Raw genomic sequence first — 15,443 nt, forward strand, 5'->3', positions numbered from 1 at the left:
GACATGTTTATTTTGTTGATACTTTTGCCATAGTCTGCATATTGATAGTTCCCTCTAGATACCCAAGAGATCAATGTTGGTATCCCTCCACCCTTTGTATGTCAAAATTGATAAAAAAAAAAATGATTTTTTGAGTGAGTTGCAAAGTTCAAATGTGTTGGAATATTTTATTCTATGCTTAAGGCATTTAAAATATCTTTAATATTAACATCAAGCAATGTTCCTTCATATTTACTTTAACTGTGTGTTACTCAAATATTCAATGTTGTTTTAGCATGTTATCCTTTAGCTTGCTATGTAATTGGCAAAAAACAGAAGATTCTTTATTCCTCTTCTATGTTGTCATTTATGATTGCCCACTCTGATAAAGCATAAAGCATAAAGCACGTAAAACTGAAAGAAAAGATGGTCGTACATGCAAAAGTTCTTTCAGCACTCTTGGTTTCTCCCACATACACGATCCACTCGCCTATAGCAATAAGATAATTTATTAAATTGAAGACTCTGGTGAAATAGCATGGGGTTGTGCTACAGTGAGGATTAACTCTTAAGTGGGATTTATACTTGTTTGGATTTAAAAACAAAACGTAGAAAAACATCAACCGCGGGTGACGTCGGCATGAATGCAACATGAAAGCGGTATGAATGCGGCATGAACGTGGTAAAGTGCGGTGCAGTGCGTGGCATTCGGAAAAAAATCCCGAAAAAAGTTGGAGATGTTGGAGAATAAAAGGGGCTGCGGCTGTATAGCAAAAAGATAATTTATTAAATTGAAGACTCTGGTGAAATAGCATGGGGTTGTGCTACAGTGAGGATTAACTCTTAAGAGTGATTTATACTTGTTTGGATTTAAAAACAAAATGTAGAAAGCTTTTGTTCCACCACTGCCATTCAGATGCAAATTGTGTTTGAAAAAATATTTCTGGCTTGATTGAAAGGTAGAATGTGGCTTTGCTAGGGTGAATTTTAACTCTTAATGGGGTTTTGTATTGATTTCAGATTTGTTTATTAATCATTCTCAGGATGTAGGTGTAGGAAATTTAATAACTACAGATTATGAGAGAGGTGAGAAGTGGATTACATATGGTGAGCAAGATATGAATGTGAGAGGTGAATAGTTGGGGTAAGAAGGGGGGATAGGCTGACCCTTACTTAGTACAGATAGACAGGATGCTCATTAAAGATTGTCTTTTTAGGATATATAAATCTGGAAATATATTTATCCTCTAGACCCAAATAATGAGTAGCATTGGCTCCACTGGTGTATTTTGGTTTGAAAAAAGGAAGAATATGCTTGGACAGCTCTAATTTTTTATTTTTTTTAAAGCATACATCATCAATTACCAATATCTTCTTGCCCACATTGAGACACCTATTGTATTTGACTGCTTTACATTCGCTCCAATGTAAGCCAAATAGGAAAATTAGGAAATGTTGTTTTTATGTAAAAGATTACATTTAGCAATTTACATCCATAGGCCTTTGATTTAACATTGTATACATTCAAACAATGCTATTGGTTGATGAAACAAAAAAGGATATGCTCCAGGTGAGGCTTGAACTCACAACCTCGGCATAGCTTAGCACATATTGCCATATAAGTACCGCGCGAAAACCGATTGCGCCACTGGAGTACATGCCTGTAATGATCTATTTTCTTCTTGCCGCAATTGTCCTCCAAATCTGCTCTTTTAATCTCTGACATCCAAGTTAGATCATTTTCCCTTTATTCCTTTTAACCCCTTATCTTTTTTTTCTGCCTCAGATCTGTTTCATACTGTACATTGAATGTGGATAACAAAAAGTATTTCTCGTCATTGTTCCAAAACCCAATAGCAGCAACATTTTACAAATATAATGTTGTTTAAACAATGTGTACAAACAAGTCATGTATTTCTCTTTATGAAAATGTTCTCAAGGTTATTTGGTTCATATTGGTCATCAATCATGTGTGTGTTACCCATATCCGCTCAAGAGCCATCTGTGTGACTGAATTCAGTGCTACCAGCTATGTAGTCATGGCCGAGTGGTTAAGGCGATGGACTAGAAATCCATTGGGGTTTCCCCGCGCAGGTTCCAATCCTGCTTACTACGTTGACTTTTTCAGTGGTTAAGTGTTATTAAAAACTTCACTGCACTTTTCATTTTGTTTGTATCTGCTTGGCAAAGCAATCTTTACTTACTGGAATATGTGGCGCACTAAAGAAGAAAACACTCTGAATTCATCAAACATTTTCCAAGTTATACATTTTAGGGTGCTGCTGGCTGTAAAACATTTAATAAAGGACTCCATTTCAATAAATGCATTGTTTTCTATTGATAAGTATCTCTATGCTGCAACATAGTGCTAAGAGGTCATTTGTGTGCAATACTTTGCACAACATAAAATAGTGGAGAAACGGTTTACCCCTACAGAAAATCTTAAGGTGACAGAGGATAATGAACACTTTAGTGTGAGAGTGAGGGAATTCTTCCACTTTATATTTACAGATAATATTTGACTTCTTCTTAATGACTGTGCTAAGTACTGCATGTATTGGGATGTGTACATACTTTACAGTCTGCCAAAACTATATTGTTTAAATATAATGGGAATAATCAATGTTATAGTTCAACTGCTTATCACACTTCAGCACAAATAGCTTTTTGTTATGAAAAAGCATTTGTAATGTTTTATTGTTATCATTCACAAAAGCTAAGCAGGGCTTTCTAAACCTGTTGAAGAAAAAAACAACTTAGCTTGAATTTTACTGAAAATGGTCATTCATGTATGTAATAATTGTACTGTGACTTCCTGAAGTTTACAGAAAATTAAGACATTAATCAAATGTAAACTTTATGGAATCCTTTGTGAAACAGAATTATTCTCATTAAGAACAAATGTACTTCGTACTTTGATATTAAATTCAGAGACAGAACATTTTATATTAAAATCAGATTTAATGTTTTTGGGGCGTTCAATATGATCTTAAAGGGGTTCTGTATGTTTTTGTCTTGCAGATTAAGAATATTGAATACCTAATTCTTGGACATGTTTATTTTGTTGATACTTTTGCCATAGTCTGCATATTGATAGTTCCCTCTAGATACCCAAGAGATCAATGTTGGTATCCCTCCACCCTTTGTATGTCAAAATTGATAAAAAAAAAAAATGATTTTTTGAGTGAGTTGCAAAGTTCAAATGTGTTGGAATATTTTATTCTATGCTTAAGGCATTTAAAATATCTTTAATATTAACATCAAGCAATGTTCCTTCATATTTACTTTAACTGTGTGTTACTCAAATATTCAATGTTGTTTTAGCATGTTATCCTTTAGCTTGCTATGTAATTGGCAAAAAACAGAAGATTCTTTATTCCTCTTCTATGTTGTCATTTATGATTGCCCACTTTGATAAAGCATAAAGCATAAAGCATAAAGCACGTAAAACTGAAAGAAAAGATGGTCGTACATGCAAAACTTCTTTCAGCACTCTTGGTTTCTCCCACATACAAGATCCACTCGCCTATAGTAATAAGATAATTTATTAAATTGAAGACTCTGGTGAAATAGCATGGGGTTGTGCTACAGTGAGGATTAACTCTTAAGTGGGATTTATACTTGTTTGGATTTAAAAACAAAACGTAGAAAAACATCAACCGCGGGTGACGCCGGCATGAATGCAACATGAAAGCGGTATGAATGCGGCATGAACGTGGTAAAGTGCGGTGAAGTGCGTGGCATTCGGAAAAAAATCCCGAAAAAAGTTGGAGATGTTGGAGAATAAAAGGGGCTGCGGCTGTATAGCAAAAAGATAATTTATTAAATTGAAGACTCTGGTGAAATAGCATGGGGTTGTGCTACAGTGAGGATTAACTCTTAAGAGTGATTTATACTTGTTTGGATTTAAAAACAAAATGTAGAAAGCTTTTGTTCCACCACTGCCATTCAGATGCAAATTGTGTTTGAAAAAATATTTCTGGCTTGATTGAAAGGTAGAATGTGGCTTTGCTAGGGTGAATTTTAACTCTTAATGGGGTTTTGTATTGATTTCAGATTTGTTTATTAATCATTCTCAGGATGTAGGTGTAGGAAATTTAATAACTACAGATTATGAGAGAGGTGAGAAGTGGATTACATATGGTGAGCAAGATATGAATGTGAGAGGTGAATAGTTGGGGTAAGAAGGGGGGATAGGCTGACCCTTACTTAGTACAGATAGACAGGATGCTCATTAAAGATTGTCTTTTTAGGATATATAAATCTGGAAATATATTTATCCTCTAGACCCAAATAATGAGTAGCATTGGCTCCACTGGTGTATTTTGGTTTGAAAAAAGGAAGAATATGCTTGGACAGCTCTAATTTTTTATTTTTTTTAAAGCATACATCATCAATTACCAATATCTTCTTGCCCACATTGAGACACCTATTGTATTTGACTGCTTTACATTCGCTCCAATGTAAGCCAAATAGGAAAATTAGGAAATGTTGTTTTTATGTAAAAGATTACATTTAGCAATTTACATCCATAGGCCTTTGATTTAACATTGTATACATTCAAACAATGCTATTGGTTGATGAAACAAAAAAGGATATGCTCCAGGTGAGGCTTGAACTCACAACCTCGGCATAGCTTAGCACATATTGCCATATAAGTACCGCGCGCAAACCGATTGCGCCACTGGAGCACATGCCTGTAATGATCTCTTTTCTTCTTGCCCCAATTGTCCTCCAAATCTGCTCTTTTAATCTCTGACATCCAAGTTAGATCATTTTCCCTTTATTCCTTTTAACCCCTTATCTTTTTTTTCTGCCTCAGATCTGTTTCATACTGTACATTGAATGTGGATAACAAAAAGTATTTCTCGTCATTGTTCCAAAACCCAATAGCAGCAACATTTTACAAATATAATGTTGTTTAAACAATGTGTACAAACAAGTCATGTATTTCTCTTTATGAAAATGTTCTCAAGGTTATTTGGTTCATATTGGTCATCAATCATGTGTGTGTTACCCATATCCGCTCAAGAGCCATCTGTGTGACTCAATTCAGTGCTACCAGCTATGTAGTCATGGCCGAGTGGTTAAGGCGATGGACTAGAAATCCATTGGGGTTTCCCCGCGCAGGTTCCAATCCTGCTTACTACGTTGACTTTTTCAGTGGTTAAGTGTTATTAAAAACTTCACTGCACTTTTCATTTTGTTTGTATCTGCTTGGCAAAGCAATCTTTACTTACTGGAATATGTGGCGCACTAAAGAAGAAAACACTCTGAATTCATCAAACATTTTCCAAGTTATACATTTTAGGGTGCTGCTGGTTGTAAAACATTTAATAAAGGACTCCATTTCAATAAATGCATTGTTTTCTATTGATAAGTATCTCTATGCTGCAACATAGTGCTAAGAGGTCATTTGTGTGCAATACTTTGCACAACATAAAATAGTGGAGAAACGGTTTACCCCTACAGAAAATCTTAAGGTGACAGAGGATAATGAGCACTTTAGTGTGAGAGTGAGGGAATTCTTCCACTTTATATTTACAGATAATATTTGACTTCTTCTTAATGACTGTGCTAAGTACTGCATGTATTGGGATGTGTACATACTTTACAGTCTGCCAAAACTATATTGTTTAAATATAATGGGAATAATCAATGTTATAGTTCAACTGCTTATCACACTTCAGCACAAATAGCTTTTTGTTATGAAAAAGCATTTGTAATGTTTTATTGTTATCATTCACAAAAGCTAAGCAGGGCTTTCTAAACCTGTTGAAGAAAAAAACAACTTAGCTTTAATTTTTGCTGAAAATGGTCATTCATGTATGTAATAATTGTACTGTGACTTCCTGAAGTTTACAGAAAATTAAGACATTAATCAAATGTAAACTTTATGGAATCTTTTGTGAAACAGAATTATTCTCATTAAGAACAAATGTACTTCGTACTTTGATATTAAATTCAGAGACAGAACATTTTATATTAAAATCAGATTTAATGTTTTTGGGGCGTTCAATATGATCTTAAAGGGGTTCTGTATGTTTTTGTCTTGCAGATTAAGAATATTGAATACCTAATTCTTGGACATGTTTATTTTGTTGATACTTTTGCCATAGTCTGCATATTGATAGTTCCCTCTAGATACCCAAGAGATCAATGTTGGTATCCCTCCACCCTTTGTATGTCAAAATTGATTTAAAAAAAAATGATTTTTTGAGTGAGTTGCAAAGTTCAAATGTGTTGGAATATTTTATTCTATGCTTAAGGCATTTAAAATATCTTTAATATTAACATCAAGCAATGTTCCTTCATATTTACTTTCACTGTGTGTTACTCAAATATTCAATGTTGTTTTAGCATGTTATCCTTTAGCTTGCTATGTAATTGGCAAAAAAAAGAAGATTCTTTATTCCTCTTCTATGTTGTCATTTATGATTGCCCACTTTGATAAAGCATAAAGCATAAAGCACGTAAAACTGAAAGAAAAGATGGTCGTACATGCAAAAGTTCTTTCAGCACTCTTGGTTTCTCCCACATACAATATCCACTCACCTATAGCAATAAGATAATTTATTAAATTGAAGACTCTGGTGAAATAGCATGGGGTTGTGCTACAGTGAGGATTAACTCTTAAGTGGGATTTATACTTGTTTGGATTTTAAAACAAAACGTATAAAAACATCAACCGCGGGAGGCGCATGCGCGATGGTGAGGGGAATAGCTGCCTAATCCAGTAGCTCCTACCCCCGCCAAAGCATTAATAAAGATAAGGCAAACAAAATCGGAATTTCGCACTTGAAGTTTCTTGATACCAACAAGGGAACATATAGAGATGGCCCCGCCATCAACAAAAAAAAAAAACACGGGAGATCTTCGGAGATATCTGAGCCGATCCGCGACCAGAGACGTGAGGGCAGAAATGGCGCCCGGCTCTGCGGCAGGATCGGGGTCAGAACATGACGAGGACTTGGATGAGATGCCGGAACAGAGGCCCGTATGGCGTTGTGACTTTGACCGATTATATAACGATATGAAATCGTTATTCAGGGCAGAGATACAGGAACTAAGGAAAGAGGTATAGGGCCTCGGAGAAAGAACGGGGGCCCTGGAGGACAAAATGGTGGCTGTCTCCACAACAATTAAAAAGTCAGAGAAGCGTTCTTACCATCGACAAAGTCAAATTACAGAGCTGGCCGAACGCCAAGAAGATGCCGAGAATCGAGACCGCCGCAGTAACGTCCGTATACGCGGTATCCCCGAGGACATAACAGAGATAGACGAATTTGTCACCAGATGGATGGCGACTCTGCTCTCTGATACCCCCGTGGCGGAGCTAATGATGGATAGATGCCATAGGGCCCTGAGGAGCAAACCCCTGGCGAACGCACAACCGAGAGATGTAATTGCCCGGTTGCATTACTTCCGTACCAGGCAGGCAATCTTTATAAAAGCAAGAGGAGATGAAGCCTGTCAATTTGAGGGAATCTCCCTGCAGCTCTTTCAGGATCTGTCCCCCCTGACCCTGGCCAGGTGCCTGAAGCTGCAACCGATCACCCGACTCCTCAGGGACAGAGCTATTCGCTATCGGTGGACCTTCCCGTTTGGCCTGCTAGTCATTAAAAACGGGAGGGCCACCTCAATGAAAAACCTAGAGGAAGGGGATGAATTCCTGTGCAGACTGGGGGTGACAGTCGGAGAAGCCGCGGGCCCACGGAAAGAGGCAGAACCTGACAACGAGTGGCACCAGGCCGGCACATCCCGGAAGGCTCGAGTTACCAGCGAGCCGGAAAAAGAGTGAACAAAGCACTCACTAACAAAATAAACTGTACACTTCAAAGTTTGGTTGCCTAAAAGTTATGGCGCAAAGTTTAAGTTACCTAGGCCGCTTGCATCTCTGAGTGACTGGCAGCAGAACATGGCTTCATAGTGCCACGACATCACCTATCTATTGGGGGACAAGAACATTCTACCCCAAGGCTCCAGGCCAAACCTGAAAAGTATTCGACTTACCTGTAATCCCGGCGACATTGGCTGCCCCACAACCCAGAAGAGGCCCGTGACACGCATCACTGGAAGATGGAGGCGTCTCGACTCTTGGCGGGAAGAAAGCTGCATCGCCGGATGAAGAATGGCCCAGCGCAGGAAGACGTCCGCCTCCGTCGACATCCGGCTGCTAAAGAACAGGGACCGGAAAGACGTCACCGGATATGGCTGCGCGGCCATCTTGGTAGAGGCAAGCTGACGGGAAAAGCGGACACACGTCATTCAGGAGCGCCGGAAACACAACTAGGACCCAGAAGGACAGATGCCCCGGAACGAGCATAGGGTCACAAGACCCACACACAGCCCTGACACACAGCACACTGGTACCAGGGGATGCAGAGGTAGCAGGGAGAATGACCAGAGGGGGAAAGATAGACCCCGTTAGTAACAAGTAGAGGCCTCCTGCCGCGGAAGCATCCCGAGGGGCGAAAGGCATACACGACATAACCGATTGATACGAGGGCCAGGAAGGGAGAGTCCCCACACTAGAGGGTATAGAGGGGAGGGAATAAAGAACCCCAGGGACCATAAGGGTAAGGGGGCACTATGTGATTACATAGAGGGCAATAGTAGAGAGGTGGGAAGCGTAGCCTACATAGATAGGACACATACAAAATGACTATGCCCGCGAACTTCGAGATGCTAGAAGGTCATATTGGCTGTAACTGTTTGCTGTGAAAACTGGTTAAAGGAGGCGGGAGAGGGGGTAGTTGCCCACTCGCCGTTGCCATGAGTCTCCTCATGGGTACTTGGGGGATAGACCCCAAGGGATCCATGCAAGACCCCAGTGGGCCGGTGGAAATGGGTCAAGCACATCCTGACATGTTCAGAGGTGAGCCCACCCGAACCGGAATCCCACAAGGGGCAGTTCAGGCATCCCAGGGGACTCGGTCCCCTGGAGTCGCCGACAGTTATCAATGTTTATTTATTGTCTCCCCCATGCTCCCGATGTGTGTACCCCAGTGTTTCCCCCCTGTACAGACGAGCAGTGTACAAAGCAGTTCACAGATCTATACTCTGAAGAGAGACGTGACCCAGACAGAAAGAGGTAACGCAGCAAATCGCAATGACAACACCAATGGGTAAGGATTTTACTATCTTATCACACAACGTGAAAGGCTTTAATGGCCCTCTGAAAAGAAAGTTAGCCCTAACTGATTACCGACGACATGACCCCAACATAATACTACTTCAAGAGACCCACTTCTCAAGGACCAGTTCCCCAAAGTTTCTGGATAGCAGATATAGAACGTGGCTCTCTGCATCAGCCAATAAAAAGAAAAGAGGGGTAGCAATTTTACTACACAACCGCCTTGCGTTTGACACGACACTAACAAAAAAAGATAAGAATGGGCGCTTCTTAATACTATTAGGTGTTGTGGGAGGACAAACTCTTACACTAGCCAATGTCTAGGCACCCAATGAAGGAGCAGATACCTTCTTTTCGAGATTTTTTGCAATCCTACATAAAGTGGCACAAGGCGGTATAGTACTAGGCGGTGATTTTAATCTCACATTAGATCCTAAAGCTGATAGGTGCACACCCAGCGAGACGAAACACACACAAAGCAGAGCAGCATGGACCCAAGGCCTCAGGACAAACAGATTAGTAGACATCTGGAGTGAACAACACCCAGGAGAAAAAGAGTACACGTTTTATTCACACCCACACGACAGATACAGCAGGATAGACTACCTCTTTGTATCCAACAGAATGGTTTCGCAGATCTCCCACACGGCCATCCATGATATTTCATGGTCAGATCACGCACCTCTAGAGCTGCGGTGCACAGACTTCAGACTAGACAGACCAGGAGCGACGTGGAAGCTTAATGAGTTCCTTCTGAAAATCCCTGAAATTGAAACAGCAGTAAGGGATAAAATCAGGGTCTACTTTGAGGAGAATGTCGGTAGTGTGACATCCCAATCCACCCTATGGGAGGCCCATAAGGCGACTCTTCGTGGAGAGCTCATAGGGATAGCAAGTAGGCGGAAAAAAGCGAGGGAATATAAGATTAAGATTCTCCAATCCGAGCTAACAGCCCTCTCCGCCCTTCACAAAACTAACAAACAAGCGCAGACCCTTCAGGCCTGGCGCGACACTAAAACAAAACTAAATTTATTGATGTCCTCCCGAGCTGAGAAGGAGCTGACCTGGTCTAGGCGACAATTCTATGAAAAGGCGAACAAGCCAGATACCCCGCTTGCTAACAAACTCAAAAATAGTAACCGTAACTTCCACATTCAAGCAATTCGAACCAAAAATGGTGACCTTACTTCTGACCCCAAACAAATCGTAGACGAATTCAAAAAATACTATGAGACCCTATACGATGGGGCGAAGGTCTCCCATTGCGAGAACACTCATAGGCAGCTGAAAACATTTCTAACAGAGGCAAAACTACCCAGTCTGGGCAGATTGGAAAGGGAAGCATTACAGGAGGACTTTTCAGGTGAGGAGATATCAGAGGTAATAAAAGCACTAAAGCCATCCAAAGCCCCAGGCCCGGATGGTTTCTCTAATCTTTATTATAAAAAAATTCAGAAAAACCTTAGTACCTCACCTGGTCCGACTATTTAACTCATTTTTAGATGGTGCCCCTATCCCTAGCCAGATGCTCCAAGCGTCTATAACAGTGATCCCCAAACCAGGGAAGGACCCAGCTGACTGTAAAAGCTACCGGCCAATATCCCTCATCAATTCGGACACCAAAATCTTCTCGAAATTACTGGCCAACCGCCTGAATACAGTTATGCCTAAGCTGGTCCACCCCGATCAAGTAGGGTTTATATGCGGGAGGCAAGCTACAGACAATACCAGACGGATAATAGACCTAATTGATTTGGCACATAGAAAACATATCCCGTCTATGGCATTGAGTCTGGATGCTGAAAAGGCCTTCGACCGCATAGATTGGCCCTATCTCACAGAGACGCTAAGAGCGTTTGGCATAAGGGGGAGAATGTTGGGCGCTATTCTGGCTCTCTATAGGGAACCGAAGGCGAAGGTCAGACACCAGGGCTTCCCGTCGGAAGATTTCCCAATAAAGAGTGGCACCAGGCAGGGATGCCCCCTGTCCCCACTTATTTTTGCATTATGTATAGAACCCCTAGCGGCACACATACGCAACTCCCCCGATATAACAGGTATACAGATCAAGGATCAGTCACACAAAGTGGCCCTGTATGCAGATGACATTATACTAATGTTATCCAAACCCCTTACCTCCCTGCCAAATGTTTTCAGCCTGCTAGATGAATTTAATAAGATCTCGGGTTTCAAAATTAATCAGACAAAATCAGAAGCCTTAAATATAAACCTGCCAAAGGTCACAGAAAAATTAATCGAATTGAATTTTAATTTCAAATGGCAAGCCTCCTCCATTAAATATTTAGGGATCTATATAACCAAGGAGTACAACGCCCTCTACAAAGCCAACTACCCCAGGCTAATTAGGACTCTGAAGGAGGATCTACGGATCTGGTCAGGCCACACAATTTCATGGATCGGCAGGATCCAGTGCCTTAAGATGAATCTCCTCCCCCGAATCTTGTATCTGTTCCAGACCCTTCCGATACAAGTGATCAGAGACGACATCCTCCGCTTACAGTCCTCTATGGTGAAATTCGTCTGGGGTAATAAAAAACCACGTATAAAAACTAGCATTCTCACTAGGCCAACAGTTAGAGGAGGATTAGGGGTACCTTGCTTGATATCGTACTTCAAAGCGGCCCAATTAACCCAAATTATTCAGTGGCACATGCATCCTAGCCTGCGACGATGGGTTGAGTTAGAAACAGCATGCTGTGACCCCATAGAGATACAAGACCTAATTTGGCTACCAAAAAAGGTATATAAGACCTTGAGTGAGCCGCTGGCCGCAGTGAATAGCTCGTTGACTACTTGGGAGAACACCAAACACAAGTGTGCCCTAACAACCCAGCACACACTTATGACCCCGATTATGGGGAACCCTGATTTCGCTCCGGGTATGTTATGCAAGAACCTAGCGGTCTGGAAAGCAAAAGGCCTCACAAGGCTACTACACCTGGAGGGAGGCCAATCAATCAAAACATTCGAACAAATTCGATCAGAAACAGAAATGCCTAATTCTGAATTCTTTAGATACCTCCAGGTGAGAGCATTTTACACGAAAATTCCCAAGCGCCCCCAGCGAACAAATTTTGAGCAGCTGTGTTCCAGAGGCACGGACACCACGGGACTCACATCTCGGATATACAGAGAGGTGGTCTGCCCAAGGCAGGACGTTGACACTAAACTTAACTATAGAATCAAATGGGAAACGGACTTAGGGGAGACAGTAGAAGACAAAGACTGGTCCACAATAGTACTGGCAGCAGCAAAAGCTCTATATGCACCACCTTGAAGGAGAATGCATATAAAGTCCTAAAGAGGTGGTATCTCACCCCAACACGATTAGCAAAGTTTGTCAAAGATTACCCTCCATTGTGCCCAAAACAATGCGGGGAACAGGCAGACTTGCTTCACATGCTGTGGGTTTTCCCCAAAGTGGCTCCTTTATGGGAGGAAATCCAGGATTGCCTACAGAGTATTCTCGAACAGCCGGTCCCCCTGGACCCCTGGCTGTTCCTGCTGGGCAGGCGCACTCGGGGAATAGGCAGACCGGCACAAAAACTGATTGCACACTTTGCAACAGCCACGCGGTGCGAACTCGCAGCTTTGTGGAAGCTACCAGATTTACCCACGATTACAAAAATTCGGAACAGAATCTGGTATATCTGCCGGATGGAACAGTTGACAAGTCTGGTCAACGACACCGGCTCAAATTTCCTCAAAATCTGGACCAAGTGGCTAGACCACTCAGACATCCCCAGGGTGAATGCCACCACCATCATGCCATAATACACCAAGATGCATTCTCCTACGAAGTGCCAGTACAGACAACGCGTAGAAGGGGTACCGGTAGGGAAGACGGTAAATAGGGTCGCCACATTTGAAGGTAGCTCTGCATAGCAGAGGAGAGGCAAGAGTAGATTTGGTGAACACACAGAAGGCTCTGGGATCTGCGTGGAATTCGGAAAAAATTCCCGAAAAAAGTTGGAGATGTTGGAGAATAAAAGGGGCTGCGGCTGTATAGCAAAAAGATAATTTATTAAATTGAAGACTCTGGTGAAATAGCATGGGGTTGTGCTACAGTGAGGATTAACTCTTAATGGGGTTTTGTATTGAGTTCAGATTTGTTAATTAATCATTCTCAGGAGGTAGGTGGAGGAAATGTAATAACTACAGATTATGAGAGAGGTGAGAAGTGGATTACATATGGTGAGCAAGATATGAATGTGAGAGGTGAATACTTGGGGTAAGAAGGGGGGATAGGCTGACCCTTACTTAGTACAGATAGACAGGATGCTCATTAAAGATTGCCTTTTTAGGATATATAAATCTGGAAATATATGTATCCTCTAGACCCAAATAATGAGTAGCATTGGCTCCACTGGTGTATTTTGGTTTGAAAAAAGGAAGAATATGCTTGGACAGCTATCATTTTTTAATTTTTTTAAATCATACATCATAAATTACCAATATCTTTTTGCCCACATTGAGACACCTATTGTATTTGACTGCTTTACATTCGCTCCAATGTAAGCCAAATAGGAAAATGAGAAAATGTTGTTTTTTATGTAAAAGATTACATTTAGCAATTTACATCCATAGGCCTTTTATTTAACATTGTATACATTCAAACAATGCTATTGGTTGATGAAACAAAAAAGAATATGCTCCAGGTGAGGCTTGAACTCACAACCTCGGCATAGCTGAGCACATACTGCCATATAAATACCGCACGCTAACCGATTGCGCCACTGGAGCACTTTCCTGTAACAATCTATGTTCTTCTTGCCCCAATTGTCCTCTAAATCTGCTCTTTTAATCTCTGACATCCAAGTTAGATCATTTTCCCTTTACTCTTTTTAACCCCTTTTCTTTTTTTTCTGCCTCAGATCTGTTTCATACTGTACATTGAATGTGGTTAACAAAAAGTATTTCTCGTCATTGTTCAAAAACCCAATAGCAGCAACATTTTACAAAGATAATGTTGAAGGAAAATACAACTTAGCTTGAATGTGACTGAAAAATGGTCATTAATGTACTGTAATAATTGTAATTCTCTGAAGTTTACAGAAAATTAACAAATTAATTAAAGGTAAACTTTATGGAATCTTTTGTGAAACTGAATGATTCTCATTAAGGACAAATGTACTTTCTGCTAGTATATCTGCCATATAAATTATTATTGGTAATCATTCAAATCTTCACCTGAATGAATGAAATGATTATGAAAACAATCACTTCATTGCTTTTAATCACAGTTTAGCAAGAAGTACAAAAACTACATGTTCCTTTGTCCCTACACTATACTTAAGAGGGGTTTGTGTAAAAGACCAGACACTTGTTAATTCTTTAAACTAAAGATAGTGTCATTTTCTATTGGTTTAGGAGATTTTTAAAAAATCAGGAAAAAGCTATCTATTTTTTTTCCATGTAAATAGAATTAACACCATGCACTGCATGTTACCAGTGGAACATTTCATCTGCTCCTTCTCTTTCTTCAATATTTTAATAAATGATTTTGAGAAAACAAAATAATAAAAACGATGACTTTTTGGTGGAAACTGCTTTGTCCTTGTTCTTCTTGCCCCAATTGCCCTCCGACTCTGCTCTTCTAATCTCTGACATCCAAGTTAGATAATTCTCCCTTTACTCCTTTTACATAGTTACATAATTACATAGTAGATGAGGTTGAAAAAAGACGTACGTCCATCAAGTTTAACCTATGCTAAATTTAGACAACAGATACTTTATCCTATATCTAAACTTACTTATTGATCCAGAGGAAGGCAACAAAGAAAACCCAGAGTCATATAATCCAATGATATCTCATAAGGGAAAAAATAAATTCCTTCCTGACTCCAAGAATTGGCAATCGGATGAATCCTTGGATCAACATCCTTCCCAAGTATAGTTATTTGGTATATATACCTTTCCTATCTAAAAAGATGTCAACCTGTTTTTGAACAAATCTATTGTATCTGCCATCACAGTCTCCATGGGTAATGAATGCCACATTTTTACTAAGTGCTGTATTGGCGGATCCGCTCATCCCCAGTTTATTTCCAACTTTTTGCGATGGGGCAATTTGGAGGTAAATTTGCCATTCTAGAGCCCCGAACAGCAGCAAGAAGCTGATCGGGGCTCCTAGAATTGCACGAGTTTGAGAAACTGGCGATGCGCTGTGAAAGAAGGCTTCTCGCCAAACGTTTGGCGGATTTTTTTGTACGCCAAAAAAAAAGGCGAATTTGATTATTTTCGCCAGGTTACCGCAGCTTCCTGAATATCTAGAGGCACTTTTGGCGGAAACCTGGCAAGAACTGAT

The 15,443-nt window shown here is 40.5% G+C and overlaps 4 non-coding genes across 4 annotated transcripts; 2 read left to right on the top strand and 2 right to left on the bottom strand.

The window, feature by feature from the left end:
• The first annotated feature begins 2,012 nt into the window (after positions 1 to 2,012).
• TRNAS-AGA (transfer RNA serine (anticodon AGA)) lies at positions 2,013 to 2,094 on the top strand. Its single transcript has one exon. It is a non-coding gene; the product is annotated as a tRNA-Ser (tRNA).
• Positions 2,095 to 4,577: 2,483 nt separating this feature from the next.
• Positions 4,578 to 4,670, bottom strand: TRNAI-UAU (transfer RNA isoleucine (anticodon UAU)). The gene is given in 2 exon segments: positions 4,578 to 4,613; positions 4,633 to 4,670. It is a non-coding gene; the product is annotated as a tRNA-Ile (tRNA).
• Positions 4,671 to 5,048: 378 nt separating this feature from the next.
• Positions 5,049 to 5,130, top strand: TRNAS-AGA (transfer RNA serine (anticodon AGA)). Its single transcript has one exon. It is a non-coding gene; the product is annotated as a tRNA-Ser (tRNA).
• Positions 5,131 to 13,786: 8,656 nt separating this feature from the next.
• Positions 13,787 to 13,879, bottom strand: TRNAI-UAU (transfer RNA isoleucine (anticodon UAU)). Its single transcript is given in 2 exon segments — positions 13,787 to 13,822; positions 13,842 to 13,879. It is a non-coding gene; the product is annotated as a tRNA-Ile (tRNA).
• Between the last annotated feature and the right edge of the window lie 1,564 nt (positions 13,880 to 15,443).

The sequence above is a fragment of the Ascaphus truei genome, unplaced genomic scaffold, assembly GCF_040206685.1.
Source record: "Ascaphus truei isolate aAscTru1 unplaced genomic scaffold, aAscTru1.hap1 HAP1_SCAFFOLD_3566, whole genome shotgun sequence".
NCBI classification, from domain to species: Eukaryota; Metazoa; Chordata; class Amphibia; order Anura; family Ascaphidae; genus Ascaphus; species Ascaphus truei.